This window comes from Rhipicephalus sanguineus, chromosome 9, assembly GCF_013339695.2.
Source record: "Rhipicephalus sanguineus isolate Rsan-2018 chromosome 9, BIME_Rsan_1.4, whole genome shotgun sequence".
Lineage (NCBI taxonomy): Eukaryota > Metazoa > Arthropoda > Arachnida > Ixodida > Ixodidae > Rhipicephalus > Rhipicephalus sanguineus.
Window position 1 is genome coordinate 88,712,019 of NC_051184.2, and position 27,665 is coordinate 88,739,683.

Genomic DNA, 27,665 nt, shown 5'->3' on the forward strand with positions numbered 1-27,665 from the left:
GGAAATCAGTTCCAGCCTTGAATAAGACACATCCACTTGTCGAAATGTCGGCTCGAGCACCGAGGCCCTGTTTACGGATTTTTTCATCAATCCACGTTGTAATGCTTGGCTCAAAGCCAAAAAGATATGCTACATAGAACTACTCACACACTGCTTCGCACGAATCCCTTTCTCACGAGGCTTGGGATCTGCCGAATGTTTTCATCTGTTCGTTTTATTTCTCAACTGCCTTTTTTTACGCACAGCAAACATGTGCAGAACACTAGTCATGTAAAAATTGCCTGTAATACATGCATGAAGTATGAAAGAAACTAGGGGAATTTTTCGAGGGGCTGGTTTCTATGTTAGGCACACCCATGCGAATCCAAAATACAATTAGGCCATAAAATCATAGGGGCTAATAAGTGTCTTTCACTGTAGCGTAATGACTATAATGTTAAGTGGAGTGAATTAAAGTGGCCGAAAAATCACCCTTTCCGTCGGTGCGATGCGAACTGATGAACTTCGAATTACACCCGTGTTCTCACTAATTACGCACGTGTTCACGTGCAATGTGGGCCGCCTCTGCAATTTCTCTAGTGAGCACATTTTCGATTTTGTAGATTACCTCAGTTTGATTGCATATTTGATATGCGTCTTTTCTGAGTAAAAAATTAATTGAAAGTCAGCGCCTGTCCGTGTGAGCTCTCCCGCGCTGTTGAAATTTTCTTGACGATGAACTACCGACTCGCCCAAACATTCACGTTAGTCGGCTACACTTAAGACCGCATATTATGTCGCCTATGCTAGGATTCATTTCGTTGGGCAAGAACTCTTGCGTCGTCTGAAGATTCACGTTCGTGTCATCATTATCTGCCGCAGATATTTCGACTACAAAACCTATCTTTCTTTTTTTTCGTTTGTGGCGAGATACAGTGCACGTGTCCGACATGGTCCTCGACAGTCGAACAGTCGAATCCGATAGCAGGCGCAGAGTTTTGTCAAACCTGCGCTTAACGTAACGTGCGTTGTCTTCGAACGGCCCATGCTCGTCGTGATAAGTGGCCAGCGTGTGCATAAGTGCGCAGTGCCAATAGCCCAGCGTCACCATCGAGCCACAATACTTGCACGTTACACAGAATAAGCTATGCGGCATTTCCTACCAGCGCCTCCTCTAGAAAGATTCCTGCGGCGTCACTCGCTTTCCCATTGGCGTGGGAGGTTCCTCGTTGTTCAGTGTAGTCTCTTCAAGGAGTGCTCGCAGGCCGATACTTCCGCAAATCTCGGAAGTGACGCCATCACAATTATTGGCACAGCGTCTACGGCTGGCGCTGCCTCCGGGACTACGGTGGACGTTGTTATATTCTCGGATGCAGCGCAGTTTGGAATGGCGAACGCAAGGAGCGCTCGCAGCCATCACTACCCATAGTCACTGTAACGGAAAAAGCACTGCATTCGTTTTCTCTTCGCCGCCGCGCCCTTTCGGCGGTTCACCTCGCTAGTGTCTCCCGGCCGCCGACGCACGGCGTTTTGCAGGGCGATTGTTTTTAATACCCTAAGAAAAGCGTGCAGGAACATTACGACATACTGTATCATTTTCACACTTCGTCGCAAGCATGCCGAGGCATCGAAAAAAGACTGCGTGCTGCGCTTTTGGGCGCAGTAACCGGCGGGAAACGGGCAAAGCCCTCTTTGCTATTCCCAGCGGAAAAAATGAAGCCAAGCGACGGGCTATATGGCTGCACAGAATACAGCGGTACACATTTCTTTCCACGACTGATACCCGCCTTTCTAGGCGTTTCACTGAGAATTCGCGAGTGTTGTTTCGGGGAATGTTTGTGTCTTCCCTGCACTAGAGCAGCTTGTTTCGCGTGGTCGCCGCAGAAGGTTCAAGAACAATAACATTGCCGACCAGGCCCTTAATTATGTTTGGCGTAAAACTGACTACTTTGGGCTCACATATAGCAATCAGCACCCCATGAAAACTGAATTTAGAGATTGGTATTGTGTGACGTGACTGTATGGCGAGCATAAGTAACAGATGGTAACATGAAAATAATGACACGCATGTCATATAAGGCATGATTTACATGCCATGCACATGGTGTACTCGCGGCCGTTTCACTGGCTTGATATGCACCAGAATCTGTATTTCGTGACGTTATTCTATGACAAGCATAACTACCAGGTGTTAATATGAAAATATTGGCACGCATGTCATGTATGTCATGAGTTACATGTCAAGCACATGGTGCACTCGCGGCCGGTTCACTGGCTTGATATGCACCAGAATCGGTATCTCGTGAAGTGACTCTATGATTATCATAAATACCAGGTGGTAACATGAAATTAATGCAAGCATGTCATGTAAGGCATGATTTACATGCCACGTTGATGTTGTGCTCGCGGCCGGTTCGCTGGCTTGATATGCGCCAAAATCGGCGTTTCGTAACGTGACTCCATGGCCAACATAATAAATAACAGGTGGTAACGAAAATAATGGCACGCATGGCATGTAAGACGTGATACACATGCCACGCTCATGGTGCACTAAACGGCCAGGAGAGCACAAAGTCGTGGGCGCATAGATAGATAGATAGATAGATAGATAGATAGATAGATAGATAGATAGATAGATAGATAGATAGATAGATAGATAGATAGATAGATAGATAGATAGATAGATAGATAGATAGATAGATAGATAGATAGATAGATAGATAGATATGTTCAAAGTCGCAGAAGTTTGCTAAGAAATGCTTCGCATTTAGTAAATGCCGACAGCCGAGCGCGTATGTCGCGCAGTTCGCATTTCTTTATCGCGTTAGTACGCGTGCGTGCGCGTGTAGGCAAGTTCAAACTGCCGCTATTTCTTTCCTAATCAGTTAGGGAACAACGGTATGCTTCATTCGGGGCTCCAAAAGCGCACGCCTTACTATTAAACATGCGTTATTCCGCTGGAAATATACACCGCTCCGCCGCAGCTTCGGCCGCGCTGGACCCAATATGGCGGCGGGCAAGATGGTCGCGGTACTTCTCCCGTTCCAGTGACCTTATCACTACTCGGAGAAACCGAGTAGGAGAGAACAGAAGAGGGCGGGGTACGAGCTTTTCGACTTACGTCGCAGGCATCCAGTCTAGGACGCATTGCTCCTACCATAAAGTTAGTACAGACTATAGAGGAAATGCTGGACCAAAAGAGTGCCGACCACTAGAACACTGCCATTACCCTACCAATGTGATTGCTGCCTTGCTATTTATTTAGAAATGGGCTAAAATTAGCGCTATTTATGTTAGTAATACTCGCACTATAAATGAAACGCGGGTACATTGACAAATTAGACATATGCGGACAGTGTGTCAGGTTTATTCAGAAGATTTTTAGGAAATATTCAATGCTATTTAGGCACGTTACTGTGTGTCGCACCCGTGGCGCATAAAGGTGTGTTTCCAGGCAGCTTTGCTAGGTGGCGCCACCATATAGAATGCAGTTCGAGTTTGCGGCCAATTGCGTGTCTTGGGACAGATTCGCAGTGCAGGGGCGTAGCCAAAAATTATTTGCTGGCGGAGATTCAACCATACTTTCTGTGTGTTCCTGCGAGCGCTTGTATGTGTGCGTGTATATTGTTACGAGGTGTCACTGCCAGAGGGAAACGCGAGAAGCAGGAGAAGAGGAAGAGGACGACGACGCTTCTCCTGCGATCACCACGGTCCTTTGTGCTTCGGTGCTCATTAAATACCCCTTAAACCTCTCCTGTGGGCGTAACAGTTTGGTGGAGGTACTGGGTAGATTTTGTGGCTGGAGGTAACCGACTGGAGCTGAGGTAGGTCGCTTGTGGCTCTGACATTGTGTACAACTAGCCACATAGGTGTCAACTGTTTTGCGCATTTGAGGGCAGTAGAATCGGTCTCTGGTGCGGCTTAGTGTTCGCGTGGTTCCCAAGTGACCAGACGTCGGGTCATCGTGCGTTATACGCAGAACAGATGTGTGAAGAGACTCGGGAACCACCAGTAGAAAGCGAGCGCCCATCGTTGATATGCTCCTCTTGTAAAGAAGACCATTTCGGGTGCAAAATCGGCCTTCGCTTATGGAGCCTTGCGTTGGAGGAAAAAGAGCTTTCAAGCTGGGGTCTTTGCGCCGCTCAGCGGCGAAAGTCGAAGCATCGGGAAAGTCAGCTGACAGAGAAGCGATAAAATGGTCAAAGTTGTCAGCTTCACAATCTGTCGTCGCTAGTGGCATCCTAGAAAGGCAATCCGCATCAGCGTGTCGACGGCCACTTTTGTACTAAATAGTGAATTCATATTCTTGTTGACGAAGGGCCCATCGAGCGAGGCGTCCGGATAGGTCGCGAAGGTTGACCTGCCAGCATAGAGAATGGTGATCTGTTACGATGGTAAACGGGCGACCGTAAATGTACGAGCGAAACCGCTGCACGGCAAATACTACCGCAAGGCATTCCTGCTCGGTTACAGTGTAGTTGCGTTCGGGCTTGCTTAAAGAACGGCTTGCATACGCTACGACATGTTCTTTGTTGCCAGAGTGCTGAATGAGAACGGCACCGATGCCGACGCCACTTGTGTCTGTGTGAATCTCTGTCGGAGACGAAGGGTCGAAGTGCCGAAGGATTGGCTGTGAAGTTAACAGACACTTCAGCTGGTGAAAAGCGGTATCACACTCAGGGGTCCACTGAAACGGAGTGTTCTTGCGTAGAAGATTCGTGAGGGGGTGACAGATATCCGAGAAGCCGGGTATGAACCGCCGAAAATATGAGCAGAGCCCGATGAAGCTACAAAGCTGTTTCAGAGATTTAGGAGGTTCGAATGATGCAACGGCTGCTGTCTTCTGTGGGTCAGGTCTAATGCCATCTTTATCGACGAGATGTCCTAACATTGAAGTTTGACGCTCAGCTAAATGGCACTTCTTTGAATTCAACATAAGCCCAGTCATTTCAATACAGTCGAGCACAATATCCAGACGAGTATTATGCTCCTGAAATGTGCGTCCAAAAATTACTACGTCATCAAGATAGCACATACAAATCTGCCATTTCAAACCCCGCCGAATAGTGTCCATGAATCTTTCGAATGTCGCCGGCGCATTACACAATCCGAACGGCATCACGTTGAATTCGTACAGCCCGTCTGGGGTAACGAATGCTGTTTTACAGCGAAAGCTGTTACTGAGATCATTTCACCGGCCGTTTTTGGCGCCGTAGTTGTCCGCCGCCGCCGCCGCCGCCGGTGTCCGTAACCAGTATCGCTCGAAATAAGAAAAAAAACGAAATAAGAAAAAAATTCCAGGATGGAACGAGGTTCGAACCTGGTCCCTCTGCGTGTGAGCCCAGTATTCAACCTCTGAGCCATGCCGGTGCTTGGAAACTGCTTTGCAAAAAGGCCCTATACGGCCTTCATGCCGGGAAGGTACCACATTAGCATATGCAATATAGCGTGGTAGAAGAGTAAAATAAGCACCAACCGTCGCACAACGCGAATTCTGTAACCAGGCGTCACACAATGCGAACTGCGCAACGAGTAGATTGTTAAATGCTTCCAACCCATTACGAAGAGCTCTGCCATAATTCTTCGTCGTCATCAGGCACAGCATCAACAAAGTGCGCATAATGCCTTACATGCGTTTAGCAGGTACCACGGCTCTCCGTAGAATGACGAAAAATGGCACATCGCCTGCTGCCCTACTTCTCAAAAATTACAATGATTTATAGCGTAGTGGGTTCCTCGCAAGTGCACTTGTATTGGTTGCCAAGGAAGCCCATAAGCGCATAATCCATTTCCTCGGGGTCTCAGTAAAATTACAATGATTTATAGCGTAGTGGGTTCCTCGCAAGTGCACTTCTATTGGTTGCCAACGAAGCCAATAAGCGCATGATCCATTTCCTCGGGGTCTCAGTAAAGTTCTTCGCCCCCACCCCCCTCTCTCTCTCCCCACGTCAACGTATGTTATACAGCATGGCGTGAGAGGAAATATCGACCGGGCGTCACCCAATGCAAATTACATAACTGGTGGGCCGTTTAAATCTTCCAACCCATTACAAAGGACTGAGCCATAATTCTTCATCGTCATCAGTCGTCGCGTCAACAAAGTGCACATAATGCCTTACAGACGTGTAGCTGGTGCCCTCGTTTCTCCGCAGAATGACGAATAATGGCTTAGTAGGTGCTTCCCAACTTCGCGAAAATTCTGATTTATGGCGTAGTGGGTACCTTTCTAGTGTACTTGTATCGTAGCACCAAGAGAGCTTACAACGGGCTCTAGAAACGCCGCTCTTCCAGCATTCGCTGTGACTGTGCTGCGGTTTCAGCGCTGGCCTGGCGTTTTTTTTTTTATTTTAACGCGAACCATGTATATAATCGTCGCAACTGTTCATATTTTGGGCTTAGAAGTCTCGTTTTTCATTTTCATTTGTTACTTTTATCTCTTATAGGTTATTTGTGCACGCATATGTTCCGGAAAGTGTCGTGAAAAAAAGATGCACTTGTCGCCGAGATATTTTCTTTTCCGCGTGTTTTTATTTTTTTGCTTCTTATTTTTGTACTAAGGTGCATTCAATAGCAATGTCTCCGGAGTTCGACATTTTTGTGTTTGTGGTCATGCAACTTATGTCACGTTGTAGCAAAGCCTCTTCAGATCCGAATAGCCCTTCACTTCACATCACTTTTATGTACGTTTTTGCAGAAATAAAACCATTCATGCAAACACATGACGTTTGTTTAAGGTTTTTTACGAAGCAGCTTTCAAGCACTACCGTGGCCCTGCGGTCGACTGCCTGAATGCCATGCTTTCAATTCCGGCCTGAATGCCATGGGTTCAATTCCGGTCCCCTGATTTTTGTTGGTTGCGTCCTCCACTGCGATTTTTAAAGACGATAGTCTTTCTTGGGGAACTTAAACGCAGAAATTTTGGTCTGTCTTTCTGTCTGTCTTTCTGTTTGTCGGCACGTCCCTCGATTCAGCCACTCGGCCAAAGTTGAACCACTTGCCCAAGGGCGAGCCGTCTTGAACTGGTACGGCTGTTCATACTTGTGAACGTTGTCGATCAAAAAGTAAATATCATGCATATCTGAGGTGCAGCATCACTAGGTAAGTATTAGGTGGCGTGTTCCTTTAATAGAAAATGCATACATACGTAATTTTAAGGACCCTAGTTTCTTAAGCTGCGCTGAAAATGCAAAAGAATGGAAGCTTGAGCGAGTTGGTATGCCTTCATCTTTGTTGAAACAGCGCTCACTAGACGACGACGAAGTAAAAGAAGGCACAGGACAGGCAGCGCCTGTCCTGTGCCTTCTTTTACTTCGTCGTCGTCTATTGAGCGCTATTTCAACAAAGCTGAAAATGCGACTGCGCTGAAATTTGCCTTCCTCCGTGCCCTTCGCACGAGCTCATTGTTGTGTTTCGGTTTCGGTTCTGTTGCACTGTACGAATGCCATGGGTTGGTGTTGAAAAACTTTAGTTTTGAGAAGGCCAAGAAGGTGGAAAAAAGTATTTAAAAAATGAAAAAGCAGCGTTGTGGGCGGCCTTCAGGCTGCCGGTTGTGGGCGCCGCTCTGGCGTTCCTGTTTTACCCAGGCGACGTGTAAATAAAAGAGTGTGTGGAGAGTACTCGTTGAGTGCGGACGTTTCTCTGCTTCAGCGCTTCGCGCCAAACCGCGTTTTCGGGCTGGCTGGCGTCCCCGCCGGTCGCGTTGGTCACCGCCGGTCATCGCCTGCTGCTCCGCCGGGACTACCAGCACGCAACACAGCACTCATGTTTCCCGACGTATTGCCAGATGGCGTCCATATCTCACACAGCGCCTCTTCTATCGTCTTTACACGACATTTGCAGCGAAGCACGCAGATACGCGGCCAATTTTTTCGCACATGAACAACCCTACGTACAGTGGAATTTCTGGTCATCCGTGGTCGTACACTGCTTACGGTTCCGGGCTGCTGACCCGAAGGTCGCTGCTGCGCTACCTGCCGCGGCGGTCACATTTAGATGGCGGCAATATGTTAGAGGCCCATGTACTGTATGATGTCAGTGCACGTTAAAAAACACGAGGTGGTCGAAACTTCCCGAGTTATGCAGTGTGATATGCTTCATAATGTTATCGTGGTTTTTGCACGTAAATCCCCCGCAATTCTTGTTTTCGGTTTTATATGCAAGTAAAGTCTGCGTACAAACTCAGTGCGCGAGGAACACAGCGGTATAAATTCTCGAATAGCCGATTCGTGCGATCCATGTATCAGATTATGCGTGGCTGGTCGATATGCATATATCGTCGATATGCATATGTGGCTTTGTTTTTATAAAAAGCCAAGTCAACTTTCGGTGAATATGAGAAAAGTGCGGTTCTTTGGTACTGACAATATGGTCGGGCCTGCGCTAACTATTTTTTTTTCTAGTGTGCTCCTGTCATCGCAATACGCCAAACCTGTATTGCGGCTAAATTCTACATAGCTCACTATGGTGGATATGCAGGAGCAAAATTTGGATTTCGCTCTTTCAGACTAGAACATTTGATTTGGGTTTGATTTGACTCCACAAAAGTAGCGTAAATGGTAGCGAGCGAACTATTTAGTGTAGTGAAGAGTACGTGACGACGACGAAGAGCGAAGAAAGCAAGCCACAGTGCGAGCGACAGCCACGCGCCCCGAGCTTGCGCTTGCCTGGATCTTGGCCCTTGACGTTCCACGGCGTTCTCGCAGTTTGTACGTGAATAAATCACGTGATATTTGGTGGAGGTACGTGGGTTTCCCCTACGACCCTGGATCTTCGCTCCCGTAAGCTTCCCCCCCTTCGTGATACCAACATGGCCACTGAGACTCCTTCCCAGCCTGGCCCTTCGGCTGTCCACGTCACTTGTGGCGCCGTGTATCCTCAGCGGGACCCCCCCCCATCTTCTCGGGCTCCGGTGAATCGGACGTGAACGAGTGGCTGTCGAGGTATGAAAAAGTCGGCGCCAGCAACAGATGGGACGATCCAATGAAGCTTGGGTATGTGCAATTCTACCTTGCCGACATAGCCCAACTGTGGTATCACAACCACGAGGCCGAGCTTCCGTCTTGGTCAGCTTTCAAGACTGCTATCAAGGACGTCTTTGGACGGCCTGCGGCTCGCAAGCTTCTCGCCGAGCAGCGCTTGCGTCAGCGTGCACAACAACCGGGTGAGACCTACACGGGTTACATCGAGGATGTCCTCCATCTGTGCACCCGCGTCGACCCCGCTATGCCTGAGGAGGCCAAAATCAACCACATATTGAATGGCATCGAGGACGGCGCCTTCCAGCTGCTGCTCGCGCGGAATCCCACCACAGTCTCTGCGCTAGTTTCACTCTGTCAGAGTTTCGACGAATTGCGCAGGCAGCGCGCGATCGCCCGTCAGGCCCTCCCGACCCCCGACACGCTCTCCAGCTTGCAGCTAGCTGTCCCTCCGGCCACTCAGCCGACTCTCCAGCCCACGATCAAAGACTTCATCCGTGAAGAAGTCGCACGCCAGCTGTCCTTACTGCCGCTCACTCACGAGCCGGCGCATCCTCTGGCTCCGGGCATTCAACAAGCCATTCGGACGCAAGTTCTACCCATGTTCCAACAACCGCCCGTCACTGCACCGCTTACCTACGCCGCCGTTGCTGCTCGGCCCCCTCAACAGCCTATGCCCTCTGCTCCACCTCGACCACTGATGCCGTCCCATGCCTTGGCGACCACCGCGTATCACCAATCTATGCCTTACGCTCCACCTCGGCCACTTACGCCGCCCCGTGTCTTGCCAACATCCGCGTATGCTTCGTCGCCGCCCATCCCAACCCCCTCGGCTCCGTCTTTCCGCCGCTCCGACGCGTGGCGAACCCCGGACAATCGGCCCATCTGTTACTCCTGTGGCCTCGCCGGCCACGTCGCTCGCCATTGTCGCCTGGTTCCTCCAACATTCGACGCCGTGGGCATGCCAGTTGCGTCGTCGTCCAGGTCGCCCCCAAACTACGCCCCTCCTCACTTCGACGCCGACGGCAGGCCGGTCGCGTCGTCGTCCCGGTCGCCACCGGAGTATGCCCGTGATCAACGACCCAACGACTCCCACCGGTCACCGTCCCCTCGACGACGCTCCCTGTCACCCATGCGTCGCCGACCTGCTGCGCTAGAGGGAAACGCATGCAGTTCCGGAGGCAAGAACTGCATGCGAAGCGAACTGCCCAAGGCCTCCGTCTTTTTCGCCGCAAAACGTTATCGACGTCAATGTTGAAGGGACCACGGCCCAAGCGCTAATTGATACCGGGGCCGCCGTTTCCGTAATCTGCGAGAGCCTCTGCCGCCAGTTAAAAAAAAAGTGACCACGTCGCTCTCAGGACTCATGCTCCGCACTGCGAACTCGCAGTTCATAGCACCTTCAGCCGTGTGCACCGCGCGCGTTAATATTCAAGGAGAACTTTACGTCATTGAGTTTTTCGTGCTGCCGTCCTGCTCTCACGACGTTATCCTCGGCTGGGACTTCCTTTCACGTCATCGCGCCATCATAGATTGCGCCCGAGCAGAAGTCGCCCTTACGCCGCTGCAATCTTCTGTTTCGGGGCCTACCATATCTGACGCATGTAAACTTGTCATTGCTGCCGACGCTGACGTAGCCCCAAACACGTCCACCCTTGTCGCCTTGACTTGTCCGGCCGCTCCTGACGGCGCTGCCCTGTTCGCCCCGTCAGAGCTGTTTCTCTGCCGCCACGCCCTACGACTGCCGTTTGCCGTACTCACCGTCGAATCCGGCGCTACCATCATGCCGATTGCCAACTGCGCACCTCGCCCGTTCGTCTACTTCGCGGGGAATGTTTGGGAAGCATACATGCCGTTGACCTGCTTCGCTTTCTGGAGTTCGCTGAAGCCCCACTTCACCACCAGCTGAATGCCATGACAGCCCCTGTTGCGACACCTCCGAAATCAGACATTTTTCATCCTTCTGTGTCTCCGGATCTATCATTGGACCATCGACGCGAACTATTGGCCCTTCTAGAAGAGTTCCGCTCATCCTTCGACTGCGGTCAGCCATCTCTGGATCGCACAACGAGCGTCACGCACCACATCGACACCGGTGGTCATGCCCCTTTACGCCAACGACCATATCGCGTTTCGGCGGAAGAGCGCCGTGTTATCAATGAACAAGTCGATGATATGCTCACGCGCGGAGTCATTCAGGCCATCTGAGAGCCCCGGTCGTCCCCTGTCGTGCTTGAGCGCAAAAAGGATGGCTCTATCAGATCCTGCGTCGACTACCGCCGCCTGAATAAGATAACTCGGAAGGATGTATACCCGTTGCCACGCATCGACGATGCCCTCAATTGCTTGCAAGGAGCAGAATATTTCTCGTCCTTGGATTTACAATCGGGCTATTGGCAAGTTCCACTGGCTGACCCTGACCGCCCGAAGACTGCGTTCGTTACTCCCGATGGGCTTTATGAGTTCAAGGTGATGCCCTTCGGACTCTGCAACGCCCCAGCTACCTTCGAACGAATGATGGATAACATCCTTCGTGGCCACAATTGGAATACCTGCCTGTGCTACCTTGACGACATTGTTGTATTTTCCCGCGATTTTCCGACTCATCTTGTTCGTCTTCGCGCTATCCTCACGTGCCTCGCCTCTGCTGGCCTTCAACTTACATCAAGAAGTGCCATTTTGCTGCGCGCCAACTCACCATACTAGGTCACGTCGTCTGCAAGGAAGGCGTTCTTCCGGATCCCGCTAAACTTCGCGCCGTGGCCGAGTACTCCAAGCCCAATTCCATGAAGACGCTCCGAAGCTTTATTGGGCTGTGCTCATATTTTTGTCGATTTGTGCGCGACTTCGCTTCTATCATCACACCTCTACCAACCTACTGACAGCCTCTAACGGCCTGTCGGCTTGGTCACCAGAGTGCGATGAAGCTTTCATGACGCTACGGCGCTTATTAACGTCACCTCCGATACTCCGTCACTTTGACCCTACTGCGCCTACGGAGGTCCATACTGACGCCAGCGGTGTCGGTCTTGGTGCTGTACTGGCTCAACGGAAACCAGGATACGACGAGTACGTTGTTGCTTACGCGAGTCGAACCCTGAAGAAAGCGGAGTGCAACTACTCAGTCACTGAAAAAGAGTGCCTCGCCATAATCTGGGCTTTGACCAAGTTCCGTCCGTAAATTTATGGCCGCCCCTTCGAAGTAGTCACGGACCATCACGCGCTCTGTTGGCTCTCATCTCTGAAAGATCCTTCAGGCCGCCTCGGTCGTTGGGCGCTCCGGCTGCAGGAATACGACATTCGTGTTGTGTACAGATCCGGCCGCAAGCACTCGGACGCTGATGCGCTATCACGCTGACCGTTACCGTCTGACGCAGCTTCGCCGTCAGCCACGTCAGCTGTCTTGACGCCCCTTGACTTCGCGGACATGCCGTCGGAGCAACGCAAGGATGCGTGGATCTCCGAACTCGTCGACTTTCTGACTGGTTCATTGGTTCATCCAGCGTCAAGAACTCTCCGTCGTCAAGCCACGCATTTCGCACTCCGCGACGGCCTCCTCTATCGGCGTAATTACGCACCTGACGCTCGGAGGTGGTTGCTAGTGATCCCGCGCCACATGCGCACAGAAGTCTGCACTGCTTTTCACAACGACCTGCAAAGCGCTCACGCTGGCGCTCTGAAGACTTACAACCGCTTGCGTCAGCGATACTACTGGCGCGGCATGTACACGTTCGTGCGCAAGTACGTACGTGCTTGTACTGCTTGTCAGCAGCGTAAAGCTCCACCTCAACGCCCAGCCGGTCCACTTCAGCCTCTACCTTGTCCGGGACGTCCATTCGACCGCGTCGGCATCGACTTATATGGCCCGCTTCCCCCGACTTCCTCTGGGAATCGGTAGATCATTGTTGGCGTGGACCACCTCACCCGTTACGCAGAGACTGCAGCACTTCCAACGGCTACCGCAAGAGAGGTTGCGTTTTTAAATGCGAAGCATTTCTTAGCGAACTTCTGCGACTTTGAGCGTATCTATCTATCTATCTATCTATCTATCTATCTATCTATCTATCTATCTATCTATCTATCTATCTATCTATCTATCTATCTATCTATCTATCTAGCCGCCTACGACTTTGTGCTCTCCTCGTCGCTTGGTTAATCGAATGTACACCAAAATTGGTATGGCGTAACATGACTGTATGACGAACATAAATGACAAGTCATAACATGAAAATCATGACACGCATGTCATGTACAGCATGACTTACGTGCCACGCTCATGGCGCGCTGGCGGCCGTTTCGCTAGCTTTATATAAAAAAAAATTGGTATCTTGTGACGTGACTGTGTAACGAACATAAATAACACGAGTTAACATGAAAATCATGACATGCATGTCACGTACAGCATGACTTACGTGCCACGCTCATGGGGCGCTGGCGGCCGTTTCTCTAGCTTGATCTAACCCGGAATTAGCATTGCGCGACGTGCCTGTGTGACGAACATAAAAATACGAGTTAACATGAAAATCATGACACGCATGTCATGTACAGCATGACTTGCGTGCCACGTTCATGCCGCGATGGCGGCCGTTTCGCTAGCTTGATCTACCCCGAAATTGGTATTGCGTGACGTGACTGTGTGACGAACATAAATAACACGAGTTAACATGAAAATCATGACACGCATGTCATGTACAGCATGACTTACGTGCCACGCTCATGGTGCGCTGGCGGCCGTTTCGCTAGCTTGATATGCACCAAAATTGGTATCTTGCGACGTGACTGTGTGACGAACATAAATAACACACGAGTTAACATGAAAATCATGACACGCATGTCATGTACAGCATGACTTACGTGCCACGCTCATGGCGCGCTGGCGGCCGTTTCGCTAGCTTTATATAAAAAAAATTGGTATCTTGTGACGTGACTGTGTAACGAACATAAATAACACGAGTTAACATGAAAATCATGACATGCATGTCATGTACAGCATGACTTACGTGCCACGCTCATGGGGCGCTGGCGGCCGTTTCTCTAGCTTGATCTAACCCGGAATTAGCATTGCGCGACGTGCCTGTGTGACGAACATAAAAACACGAGTTAACATGAAAATCATGACACGCATGTCATGTACAGCATGACTTGCGTGCCACGTTCATGCCGCGATGGCGGCCGTTTCGCTAGCTTGATCTACCCCGAAATTGGTATTGCGTGACGTGACTGTGTGACGAACATAAATAACACGAGTTAACATGAAAATCATGACACGCATGTCATGTACAGCATGACTTACGTGCCACGCTCATGGTGCGCTGGCGGCCGTTTCGCTAGCTTGATATGCACCAAAATTGGTATCTTGCGACGTGACTGTGTAACGAAGATAAATAACACGAGTTAACATGAAAATCATGACACGCATGTCATGTACAGCATGACTTACGTGCCACGCCCATGGTGCGCAGGCGGCCGTTTCGCTAGCTTGATCCCCGAAGTTGGTATTGCGCGACGTTACTGTGTGACGAACATAAATCATAGGAGTTAACATGAAAACCATGACATACAAGGCGATGTATGCAGCTCTATGCTGGCTGCTTCGCATTACATCGATTCCCACAATGCGTGGGATCTGCCGTCTTTTTTATCTTACGCAACTTTGTCCTTCGCCACGGTGCTCCTCGTGAACTTTTGAGCGACAGAGGGCGTGTTTTCCTGTCTGACGCTATTCAGGCCTTGCTCGTCCACTGCAACATCGTTCATCGAATGACCACCGCATATCATCCGCAGACGAATGGCCTCACGGAACGATTTAATCGCACACTCGGTGATATGTTGACCATGTACACGGCATCAGACCAGACCAACTGGGACACCGTCCTGCCGTTCGTCACGTACGCGTACAACACCGCAACGCACGCGACCACCGGTTTTTCACCTTTCTTTCTTTTATACGGACGCGACCCGTCCTGCACGCTGGACACTATGCTTCCCTATACGCCGGACTCGTCTGAATATACTGCGATTTCTGACGTTGTCAGATACGCCGAAGATTGCAGACAATTAGCCCGTTCGCTGACCACCGAGGACCAAGGCCACCAAAAGCTACGGCACGACACCGACCGACCTCTCTCTACTTTCACGACTGGTGACCTCGTTTGGCTCTGGATCCCATCGAGCACTCCTGGCCTTTCCTAGAAATTACGTGCCCGATATCAGGGGCCCTACCGCATTCTTTCTCGCACGTCTCTTGTCAATTATGAGGTTGAGCCTCTGACAGCATCCCATGATTTACGTCGTCGTGGTCGGGAAATCGTCCATGTCAGCCGCCTGAAGCCCTATTACGACCCCGCTATACTGAAAACGCCTTAGGTCGCCAGGATGGCTCCGTTATTCACCAGGGGCCAATGTAGTGAAGAGTACGTGACGACGACGAAGAGCGAAGAAAGCAAGCCACAGTGCGAGCGACAGCCACGCGCCCCGAGCTTGCGCTTGCCTGGATCTTGGCCCTTGACGTTCCACGGCGTTCTCGCAGTTTGTACGTGAATAAATCACGTGACATTAGCAACATTTTGCGAAACAAATTAACCCCATCTTGTGCTTTCGTCGGTGCCATCATTTGTTCCACGGATGTAATAGCGACGAATAGTCTTGAAGAGCGAGTGGTGCTTCGTGACAACAGGCTTGCTGTCCTGGACTGTCGGTACCTCTTTGTTGTTTGTGGCATCTATTGAAGGCAGTCCCGTAGCCAGGCGGGGTGGGGGGGGAGGTCCTAGCCCCCCCCCCACCGAAGTTTTGACGAGGGGAGTGTTTTACCGAAAAGAAATATTGAAAATAGCTGGTTTTTCTCAAATAATCAAGGCCTTCCGCATGCGCCCAGAATCATCCAGGTTCACTCTTTCCAGCGTTGTGCAGCCTAGTGCAAGCTTCACCAATATTTTTTTCTTAATTTTTCTTGTCGAAGTATCATTAGCGGGACTAATATATTTGCCCCTCGAAGCAGACTTCATGGTGCCCTACTGTCATGTCACTTTTACGAAAAAATACCGTACTGTCTTGAAAAACAACCTGCATATTGGTGTGCCCCTTACCATAAATCTACGTGGTAGGCAGCGCTCTACATCGTCTGTGATTCTTAGGTAGACGCGCGTACTTTTTTTTATCTTACGCAACTTTGTCCTTCGCCACGGTGCTCCCCGTGAACTTTTGAGCGACACAGGGCGTGTTTTCCTGTCTGATGCTATTCAGGCCTTGCTCGTCCACTGCAACATCGTTCATCGAATGACCACCGCATATCATCCGCAGACGAATGGCCTCACGGAACGATTTAATCGCACACTCGGTGATATGTTGACCATGTACACGGCATCAGACCAGACCAACTGGGACACCGTCCTGCCGTTCGTCACGTACGCGTACAACACCGCAACGCACGCGACCACCGGTTTTTCACCTTTCTTTCTTTTATACGGACGCGACCCGTCCTGCACGCTGGACACTATGCTTCCCTATACGCCGGACTCGTCTGAATATACTGCGATTTCTGACGTTGCCAGATACGCCGAAGATTGCAGACAATTAGCCCGTTCGCTGACCACCGAGGACCAAGGCCACCAAAAGCTACGGCACGACACCGACCGACCTCTCTCTACTTTCACGACTGGTGACCTCGTTTGGCTCTGGATCCCATCGAGCACTCCTGGCCTTTCCTAGAAATTACGTGCCCGATATCAGGGGCCCTACCACATTCTTTCTCGCACGTCTCCTGTCAATTATGAGGTTGAGCCTCTGACAGCATCCCATGATTTACGTCGTCGTGGTCGGGAAATCGTCCATGTCAGCCGCCTGAAGCCCTATTACGACCCCGCTATACTGACAACGCCTTAGGTCGCCAGGATGGCTCCGCTATTCACCAGGGGCCAATGTAGTGAAGAGTACGTGACCACGACAAAGAGCGAAGAAAGCGAGCCACAGTGCGAGCGACAGCCACGCGCCCCGAGCTTGCGCTTGCCTGGATCTTGGCCCTTGACGTTCCACGGCGTTCTCGCAGTTTGTACGTGAATAAATCACGTGACATTAGCAACATTTTGCGAAACAAATTAACCCCATCTTGTGCTTTCGTCGGTGCCATCATTTGTTCCACGGATGTAATAGCGACGAATAGTCTTGAAGAGCGAGTGGTGCTTCGTGACAACAGGCTTGCTGTCCTGGACTGTCGGTACCTCTTTGTTGTTTGTGGCATCTATTGAAGGCAGTCCCGTAGCCAGGCGGGGTGGGGGGGAGGTCCTAGCCCCCCCCCCCCACCGAAGTTCTGACGAGAGGAGTGTTTTACCGAAGGGAAATATTGAAAATAGCTGGTTTTTCTCAAATAATCAAGGCCTTCCGCATGCGCCCAGAATCATCCAGGTTCACTCTTTCCAGCGTTGCGCAGCCTAGTGCAAGCTTCACCAATTTTTTTTCTTAATTTTTCTTGTCGAAGTATCATTAGCGGGACTAATATATTTGCCCCTCGAAGCCGACTTCATGGTGCCCTACTGTCATGTCACTTTTACGAAAAAATACCGTACTGTCTTGAAAAACAACCTGCATATTGGTGTGCCCCTTACCATAAATCTACGTGGTAGGCAGCGCTCTCCATCGTCTGTGATTCTTAGGTAGACGCGCGTACTTTTTTCTTTCCCTTCTTTTTCGTCTAACGCTATCAAGCTTACGTCATGAATTTACATCGTTTCGCCGTCGTTGCTATTGTTATCGAAAAGGTGTGTTTGTTCTTCAGTACCACATGCCTCTGCGGCCGCTATTTTAAGACCAACTAGCGTTTTAGGAAGCGACGTAGCGCGATGGAGAAATTATGACGTCGTAGCAACCGCAAAAGAATAGCAGCATTTCAACGATGCAGCGACAATACGAAACCAACAAGTGCGTCTCTTGGCAAAGTAGTGCAACAAAGAATGGCCTTCGGAATGAGAAGCAGATGTTTTGTCAGCGCTGTTCAGCAGCAGGGTCCTACGCTCACTAAAGTTAAGCTACTGCGCTTGCTTTTTTCAGCCGGAAAAGCAAAGCGTTTCAGATTAGCAACACATTATTACTAAATAAATTAGCCATGGTACCACCGTCTATGCTTCAGACAGTTCCAGATTATTTGGCGTTCTTTTTCAACACTAGTGTTAAAGCACAATGATTCATTATTTTCATACAATGATAACGGTCAACACAAAAACGCAAATCTCGTTAAATAGTGAAAGAGATGCAAGGACCGAAGTTAAAAGCTGTTAAAAAGCAGCTTGACGGGATTCCTGGCTCTGAGCAGTTTGGCCGGAAGCACGTCGGTCATATATAAAAATATTATATAGGCAAGGAAACATGAAATCCACATCTTGTCCCTCATTGGAAGTGTGCCCCATCTTCATTCTTCTACTTATTCTATCTAGTGTAAAAGTTGTAAGCCGTTTCTCTCTGTCTAATTGAATGACAAACGAAGCTGTTTAGCACTTAACACAGAGGTAACACTAAATTTAGACCCATTGCCGATTGCACAACACGCAACTAAATCCGAATTGCCTGTCCAGAAAGTTCCTTTTGAATTTAGTGTGCGCTGCATTAAATTTTTAATACGAAGCATTTCTTAGTGCACCAAAGGCACTTTGACCGTTTTCATCTATCTATCTATCTATCTATCTATCTATCTATCTATCTATCTATCTATCTATCTATCTATCTATCTATCTATCTATCTATCTATCTATCTATCTATCTATCTATCTATCTATCTATCTATCTATCTATCTATCTATCTATCTATCTATCTATCTATCTATCTATCTATCTGTCTGTCTGTCTGTCTGTCTGTCTGTCTGTCTGTCTGTCTGTCTGTCTGTCTGTCTGTCTGTCTGTCTGTCTGTCTGTCTGTCTGTCTGTCTGTCTGTCTGTCTGTCTGTTTGGCCGCCTACGTCTGGGCGCTCTCGTGGTTGTCTCCTTAACTTCACACATACCAAACTTTGCATTGGAGGGCATCAGTGTATGAATACGCTGAACAGGTCATTACATGAATAGCATGAGATACTTGACGCGTACGCAATAAAACCCTTTCCTTCAGTCACGTGTGGCGCATAACCGTATACCACGGCCGGTGGAATGCGGATATGAGCCACAGGTGATTCACAGTTTGTATCAACTCAGCAACGGTATTAACAGACTTTCACAAATGTTTACGTGATCACGTTATGGATCTTGTGCCGCAGAAAATGCGGGGGATTCGTTCGCAGCGTTGTCCGTGGGCAAAATATTAGAGGAACGGAGGGATTAAAAAAGTGGGGGACGCTTAAGCTTCGCCTTTAAGAGTTCAACGCGATAGCGATATCCGGTCCCATCCTCACCGCGCTCTGTTTCACTTTTCGTTATGTTCAGCCACCCAGTCACACACACGCACTACACACGACATACCTACAGTGAAGGTTTCCGCCGTCTTCAACAGCACTTTTATGACGACATTTTACCTGGACAACGTTGTACCAACATGTACAACATTGTACCAACTTGGACAACATTGTACCAATTGAACAACATTGTACCAACTGTAACAGAATGCGCGTACTAACGTGTATGTCCTTTGTAATAGGTGGCAATCTTTAAACCAGTAGCTATTACGCGCGTGATACTTTTTCGAAGTTGCGACGCGCCGAAGCGGCTATTGCCAAGCGTCTCTACACAAAGTCTTGCTGTGGTCGCCACTCACCACATAAGCCTGTGGGAATCGATGTATTTGGCCATGTATGGCGTCCCGCAGGTAGAACCATGCACAGCATATCCATGAATAGCCAGGGGGCGTGATAGAAAGTGAAGGTGAGGAGGAAGAAAGGAGGGAGTATACTGTCGTTTCATGTCGTCGCTTGGCGTCACGCAAGCAAAACCATGTATAACATAGCTAATTGTAGCAAGGGCGTAGAAAAGGTATGTAAGGGTGAGGGGTAAGGAAAGCAGGAAGGGAGAGGGTAGATGACAGCATGGCCATTATATCGTCACGCAGGCAAAGCCATGTATACCGTAGCCATGAATATTATTGAGAAATAACAGGCAACAATACCAAGGAAAGTACAGGGGATGAATAATTATGAAACAAATGTGAAGAAAGTAAAGTGGATGAAAGATGCCTACCTAGATGTCTGCCAACCTAGCGCCATTTCTGTGTGTTAGTTCTCACTAATGTTGTGTCTAACAAAGAAAAACGAGGCCTTAAGAGTTATCTATTTCCGTTCATTCATAGCCATTATTAGTACTGCATAGTAAGCGCGCAGGAAACGGAAGTGAGGTTGTGGACAAGAGAGGGTGGAGCGTAGTATAGCCGTGTATAGTATAGTACAGCAATAAAAAGGAGAAGTGAAATTAGGGGAGGAGGAGTGATGTGAGAAAGAGTAGAAGGGAAAGGAGAAGAGGAGAGGACACGCATGCATCACAAATGAACGTTTTCATTCCCACCAGGCAGGCCTAGCGGGCTGCATGCACGCTTGGAAAGCCAGGGGGCGCATGCCGTGAACGCGAGCGTCGCAGAAGGAACGGAGATCCTTCAGTGACGCTCACAGGCTGTGTTCGTTTTGTTTACTTGTAATCTGGTGTCTGGTCCCAAGCGCAGTTCAACTTCACCTAATAACAAAGAGTGTGACAATTGGGGCCCCTACGAGCTTGGGGACCCAAGAAAATTGCGAGCTTTCAGAGCGCATGCGCAGAACCCAAGCCACTCTAGAGCTCTTGCGTTTGCGTTGTCCCAAGACCCAAAAACCGAAAGCTGGCGTGGGCCCCCAAGGCGTCTTCGGTCGCCAGCGAGACGAAGTAGACGCAGCGTGGGCCACGCATGATGCAGTAATGCCCGCGTCTCGAATAACTTTAATTTCGCCACGTGTGGCGCCCCAAGCGTTTCTCCCGATTCAGCCTGCGTTTGACCCAATTCTCAATCTCTGCTGATTCTCCGAACGCAGGGCAGACTACCCAACGCAGCTTCACGACCCAGTGTCTTGGGTCCCCCTTTCACGAACTCTAATAGAGAGTTTGAGATTTGGGGACCCAAGACGTTGGTTCCCCAGTAACGCAGGCTGCGTTGGGACAAGCGCACAGAGCGCAACACGTGACGAAATTTAAAATCATGCGAGCCGCGGGCCATACTGCGCCGTGGCCCGCGCTGCGTCTGTGTCTTCTCGCTGGTGACCCAAATTGCCTTGGGGCCCCACGCTAGTTTTCAATTTCTGCGTCTCGGGTCAACGTGAGCGCAAGAGCCCAAGAGTGGCTTGTGTTCTGCGCATGCGCCCTCGTGGCTCGCAAGTTTCTTGGGTCCCCAAGCTCCTTGGATCCCCAATTTTCAAACTCTCTAATGTCTTTCCAACTAGGCCCTCAAGACACATTTCGTGAGTTCGTCGCTGAAGGACAGCCGGATCACTTCGCCACACTTTGGAAAGCTTTCACATTCAGTGCAACTGCATAGGTCGGAAGATGAAACCAGCGAAAAGCCACACGAAGACAGTGAAGAAGAACAACCGGACAGCACGCTGTCTTCGTGTGGTTTTTCGCTGGTTTTCTCTTCTGATTACTGTGAAACAACTCGGCCAGAATCTTTGCCACGGTGGTATAGTGGTTATGGCACTCGACTGCTGACCCAAAGGTAGCGGGATCGAATCCCGGCCGCGGCTGCTCCATTTTCGATGGAGGCGAAAATGTTTGAGGCCCGTGTACTGAGATTTAGGTGCACGTTAAACAACCACAGGTGGTCGAAATTTCCGGAGCTCTCCACTACGGCGTCCCTCACCATCATATTGTGGTTTTTGGACGTTAAACCCCATCAATTATTATTAATAGGTGGTGACGGACAGATTCGCTCAAGAAATTTTCAGTCATATCTTGAAAGACTCAAATTTCACACAGCTAATTGTTGAGATGGGTTTCTCAGCTCGGAGAAACACATCTGAACAATTAGGTATTGCTGTTTGGAATATTTGCTATTTATATCTGCTAATATATCTGTTTCCTTTGAAGAACTTAATGTGAATTCGAGAGTCTTATTCAAGTTTGACAGTTTAATCAATAAATATCGAGTAAGCTAAACGCGGTTTACGTTCAAAATGGAAGTTTCTAAAGGGACCGTCAACTGATTTCTCTCGACCCATTTTTTTTTTACGGCGCGAGAGAATTCTCTCCCTTCGCAGTGTCTGTTGCTGCAGCAGTAAATCCCAAAAGTGCATAGTTATTTCACAAGCAGTACTTTTCGATCTGAAAGTCTCTAAACACGGACGTGCCTTTCCTCTAGCAAAGCTGAGAATTGATACCGATGCCGCCAGCCCTTCTCGCGATTTGTGAAAGCTGTCGTTGTTCTGCTTTCGCAGGAGTTCCTGTAACTATACTTAACCACCTATATTTAGGGCTTCCTAACTATTTTGGAGAATAACAGGCTGTTGCAATGAGATGATGTGGTATTAAACATCTTCCCTGTATTTGTACGGCGTTGTGTGCGCATGCTTGCAAGGTTGCCTGCGCCTGCGTCATGGGTGGCTTGTCTCGGCGTCGTTACTCTCTCGACGCTCAAGCCAATTCAAGTAATCGAAAACGTCACTATGCATATGCGCCGCCGTGCCGAGTAGCAGCGCGCATAATTTAATTTCTGAGTTGAAGTGCAGGTAACAAAACTATTCGTTCCAAAACCTTAGCGACCTGGAGACTGCATGCGCGGTTGCATGAGCACGCTGACAGGTTGCTCAAGACGCGCTGACGAGCATGGGACCTTTACTTCACGCGAAGGCAATGCCACTTTATTGCATACTACTAACGCGGATGTATATGTACATTTTTATGGAGTAATACCTTTTAATATAAGGAAACGAACAATATTTCAATACTAACAAAAAGACCGTCGACCGCGTACAGCAATCGATGGTCACGTGGCCAGGTACATCGGCTCGTTGATGTTTTTGTCGCCAGAGGCGCCACAGGTCATTTTTCGCGACTTTCAATTTAGGAAAAAAATATAAATCCACCTCTCACGAAAAAAACAGGGTTGGTTTGAGTCGATGCGACGGACAATATTTCCATCCATGGAGACATCTCATTTCATGTTCTGGCCAGTTGTCGGTCCCTTTAAGTAGGACTTTTGCGCAAGCCAATGCAAGGGCAACACGGAAGGTTCACAACATGTGTTGCTCTGCGCTAAACAAATTCGTATTATGTCACACCAAGCAGGTTGAATATATACAGGGTGTCCCAGCTATCACGCAGCACGATTAAAAAAAAGAGGAACTGCGGTACGCGAAGCAAACCTACTGCATATTGTTCCTAGCACACTGGCGTAGCCACTGCTGCTTTTTTCGTCAACGAGGTTTGAATAATTAGTCATCATTATATTTTTAACTCGAGAAGTACTCACCCAACTGTCAAAATGTCAATGAGGCGTATGTAGGCATGTTCAAATGGCATCTAACTGCGCTATTTTCAACAACGCGCTAATTGCTCGCTCATTTTTCCCGGTTGATCAAGAAAGCCCTGTAAATATGAAAAGTGACACGTGACTAGACTGTTGCGCGCGTCGGGAACCAGCGCCCTCAAGCAGACTTCCATGACGTAGACAGTATCAAGGGAAAAGATGCAGAAAGAAAGAAAAACGCATCGCCCTATCTGCCACTCCCCGGCCTAAGAAACGCACCGCTTGGTTTTACAGTCAGGCCGTAATGAGAACACCTGCCGCGTTATCAGTGAGAGCGGTCGGCCGTGAGATATGGATAATGATTGTGGCGCACGATGGAATGGAATGAATCCCAGCGAAATTGCACGCGTATCGTTGACGCCCGACCTATACCCTTGCCAAAATGCGGAACGCTGTCTCTCGCAACGGACAACAGGCAAAGTGGTTGTTTGCAGTAAGCTTATTTGAGGGCGCTGGTTTCCTTTGCACGTGGGAGCGTAGTAACGTTTTATTTTTCATATTTCGCGGGCTTTCTTCATCATCGGGAAAAATGAGCACGTAATTAGTACGTTGTTGCAAATTGCGCAGTTCGATGTCCTTTGAACATGCCTACATGCGCCTCATTGACATTTTGACAATTAGGTGAGAACTTGTCGAGTTACAAATAAAGTTATGACCAATTAAAATATCCTCATTAATGAAAAGTAGCAGTGACTACTCCAGTGTACTAGGAACAATATGTAGCAGGTTCGCTCCGCGTAACGCCGTTCCTCTTTTTTAAATCGTGCTGCGTGATAGCTGGGACACCCTGTATATGTACATTTGTTGAAAACCAGCAGATAATGAAGCAGAAGGCGTAAGGGACGTAATTTTACTGTTATTACGCGTATTGCGGTAAATTTGATATATTGCGAAGAAAGTAAAGTGGACGATAAAACAACACGCAGCCGGCAGGAACCGGCTGCAAGTTGTCTATTTGTCCACTTTACCTTCTTCGCATTTTACATCGAAAGCTGTTCGGAGATCAGAAGAACGGCTCTTTTTGGCGCCGTAGTTGTCCGCCGCCGCCAGTGCCCGTAACCGCTATTGCGCTAAAATAGGAAAAAAAACGAAATAACAAAAAAATATCCAGGTTTGTACGGGGTTCGAACCTGAGTCCTCTGCGTTAGAGCCCAGTATTCTACAACATATGCTTGCCCACGACCTACTGTACTCCTGACCTGCCCAGATGTCCCCTATCCAGTGGCCACGTTCTAGTTATAACTCTTGCTACTACGGACATAACCTACGAGCGTTGTGGCGCTAGTTAGCACCTGTTCGCTGACGTCAGCTTTAACAATCGTGGTGATGGTTCTTCATCGCAGAGCGCTCATATCGTGACATTATTATGCATAAATGCAAAATACTTCAGAAATTAAAATACAGAAGTCGAATTAAAACTTTTTTTGCATTTGAAAAGACACAACCGTCCTACAGTATGCAAGTCTACGGCTTCTCACGTTAGTCAACCAGTGCGCAGTATATACTTAACAGCACTGAGTAGCTTAATTACTTGACCCTCGGTCTAAGTTTGCAGAAACAGTCACATAATGGCCGCAGTTGGTCACATAATACGGGCGTTTTAGGGGCGAAGCTCCTTAAAGCGGCACCCGTTCGTCCCTCGTAGTCGTAGCCTTGGTCGTAGTGCGTAACCAGTCGTAACGCTAGTACCAGATCTTGACCTCCAAGGTGGTGCCGGTGGGAGATTTTTCCTGTGCGTTGTTGAACAATAAAAAATTCGCAGCGTGCGCGTTAACTAAAAGCCGAATTCTTCTGTCTCTCATTCCCCATTAGCAGCCATTGGCATGCTCCAGTAGGAAACGTTAGTAGAAGTAGAAGTGTAAGTGTTAGCTAAAAGCCGACTTCTTCTGTCTCTCATTCCCATTAGCAGCCATTGTTTACCTCCAAGGTAGTGCCTGGTGAGATTTCTCCTGTGCGTGATTAAACAATAAAAATTTTGTTCAAAACGCCGTTGATTGATGAAATAAACCAACGAAAGACGCCAGATGTTTTCTAAAAGCAAAACGAAAAGACGCAAGATGTTTCTAAAGCAAAACGAAAAGACGCCAGCTGCTTAACGAAAGACGCCAGATGTTTTCTAAAGCAATGGTTTTCTAAACAATGAAAATTCACAGCCTACACGTAAAATTAAAGTGAGCTGCAAGTCGTCATAACTCTCATCGAACGTTCAGTATAAACGCGCCCGATCTCACGTCGGTGATGATGTACTGGGCAGAATTCACGGAAGATTAACGGTTTACCGATGAACCTCCGCAGCTTCGCCCACTCATCATCATTCACTCCGTGGATATGCTGTGATTTTTTTGCTGCAGCGCCATCCAAACGGTCGCAGAGCAGCAGACGAACAGGCTATAGGAAGCGCCACCTACTGCGAGCAATTGAACGAGAGTAGGGACAGGCACTCTGTCATGTTAGTGTCAGGTTTGGGCCCAGGACCACTCAGCAAGGAACTGAATCGAACCACGAGTACACACACACACACACACACACACACACACACACACACACACACACACAACACCACACAACACACACACAAGAATATATTTACAGGGAAACGTAACGATTAACAAATAACAGTTAAAGTAGTAGAAACGTGCAGTCCTAGCTGTATTCAATGTCTCTCTGAATTAGAAGTGTCTCGCCGTGTTTCGATGTGGCTTGCTGGACGCCGGCGCCGATCGCTCGTGGACTGTGCGCCGTCTGGCTCGATGCCGTCCTCAACGTGCGTCGCACCACGCCATGAGATGGCCTTCTGCCGCAGCAGCAGCCGTAGAGTATCGCCAGCCGCTTGGTAGCTCCGCAGCAGCTCTCCGCCACCACGTTCGTCTCAGCAGCGCACCGGGGTCGCGCCAGCCACCCGGAACGGCAGCAGGAACATCGGCCCACAGCAGCGAAACTCGCGGCCACTCTGGACGGCAGCCAGAACCACGGAACTCGCCTGGTCCTTGGGCCAGTCACCCAGCCGGTGTCCAGGCCTCGTTCACCGGTTGTCCACCTGTCAGGAACGGCAGACGGAACAGCAGCGGATCGCCTGATCCCTGGGCCAGTCGCCCAGCTGGAGCCCAAGAACAGTAGAGCGCCTAGATGATGTTGTCTAGTTCCCCGGACCCGATGTCCAGCCGAGAACTGACTGTCCTTGCATGCGCTGCCTCAAACCACCGCACGCACCACGTGGCACGCTTCGTTTTCTTCATCGCCCCCGCATCATATGGTTTCGTCCATGTCGGCTGCGTCGGTGCTTTCGTGTGTGAGGCAACAGGTGAGGCACGTTTGCAAGAGAAGCTTGTAGAATGAGATGTATTTGGGGTAGTTGGGTCATTCATTCAGAAAGAGGTTAGAACTGCGCGAATAAGACACCACGTAAGTAACATAGAAGCTCGCACACACACACGTTGCTCTTCGTGTGTGTGCGTGTTTCTGACCCGGTGTCTTATTCGCGCAGTTATAACCTTTTTCTGAAGGTTGTAAGGACGGCGAGGTTCGCTAAAAAAACAGTTTGCGGCTCTATGCGGCAGCTAGACGTGAACATTGTGCAACGTATGCGTCAAGCCAAGGCGACGCGTGCTGCGTCTGCCACCGATGCGAGCGTCTCTGCGCTGAGCTCGGTGCGAAACATTGAGGAGCGTTCGCTGGTCCTCGCATGCTTCACGGCGCGTTTCCCGAAGCCTCGGACCACGACTAAATCCTGGCTTTTCTGGTATATTGTGTCCTGTGGTTTCTGTACGCTCTTTTTTTTCAGTGCTATATTTCGGTGAAACGCAGTCGTGACTCGCGACTTGATTGTTATGTGTATTTGACTTCTTCCTTCTTCAACTTTGTGCGTTGGGTTTTTGCCAGAGATCCTTACGGCCCAGTGTGTCATACTTCACCAGCTTCTGCCAACTCTAGCGATGTGTGCGTTGTCTGTGTTCTCTCTGTATTTGTTACAATTTATTTGTAAGCCGAGATGCATTTGTTGTCTGCCTTGCATTTCTGTGCGGTGTTGTTCTCATTTTGTGCTTTTTATATGCTGAGCCTCTACCGTGCCTTGTAATAAAAACATTGCGGATACGCTGTGTCTTTAATTGATATATAGATTGACCGCTTGTTCCAAAAGAAAAACACAAGCGCGATAAATGAAGCCGTAGTGAATTATGATTTCCTGCATCTCTTTCTATTATAACCTAAATGAAATAAAAATTACGTCACGACATCAATTCGCACGAACCATTGAACTA

At 49.1% G+C, this 27,665-nt stretch overlaps 1 protein-coding gene across 1 annotated transcript in view; it reads right to left on the reverse strand.

The window, feature by feature from the left end:
- The window catches only part of LOC119405989 (uncharacterized), a 103,887-nt gene that overhangs the window by 72,905 nt on the left and 3,317 nt on the right, over window positions 1-27,665 (reverse strand). The window lies entirely within an intron of this gene.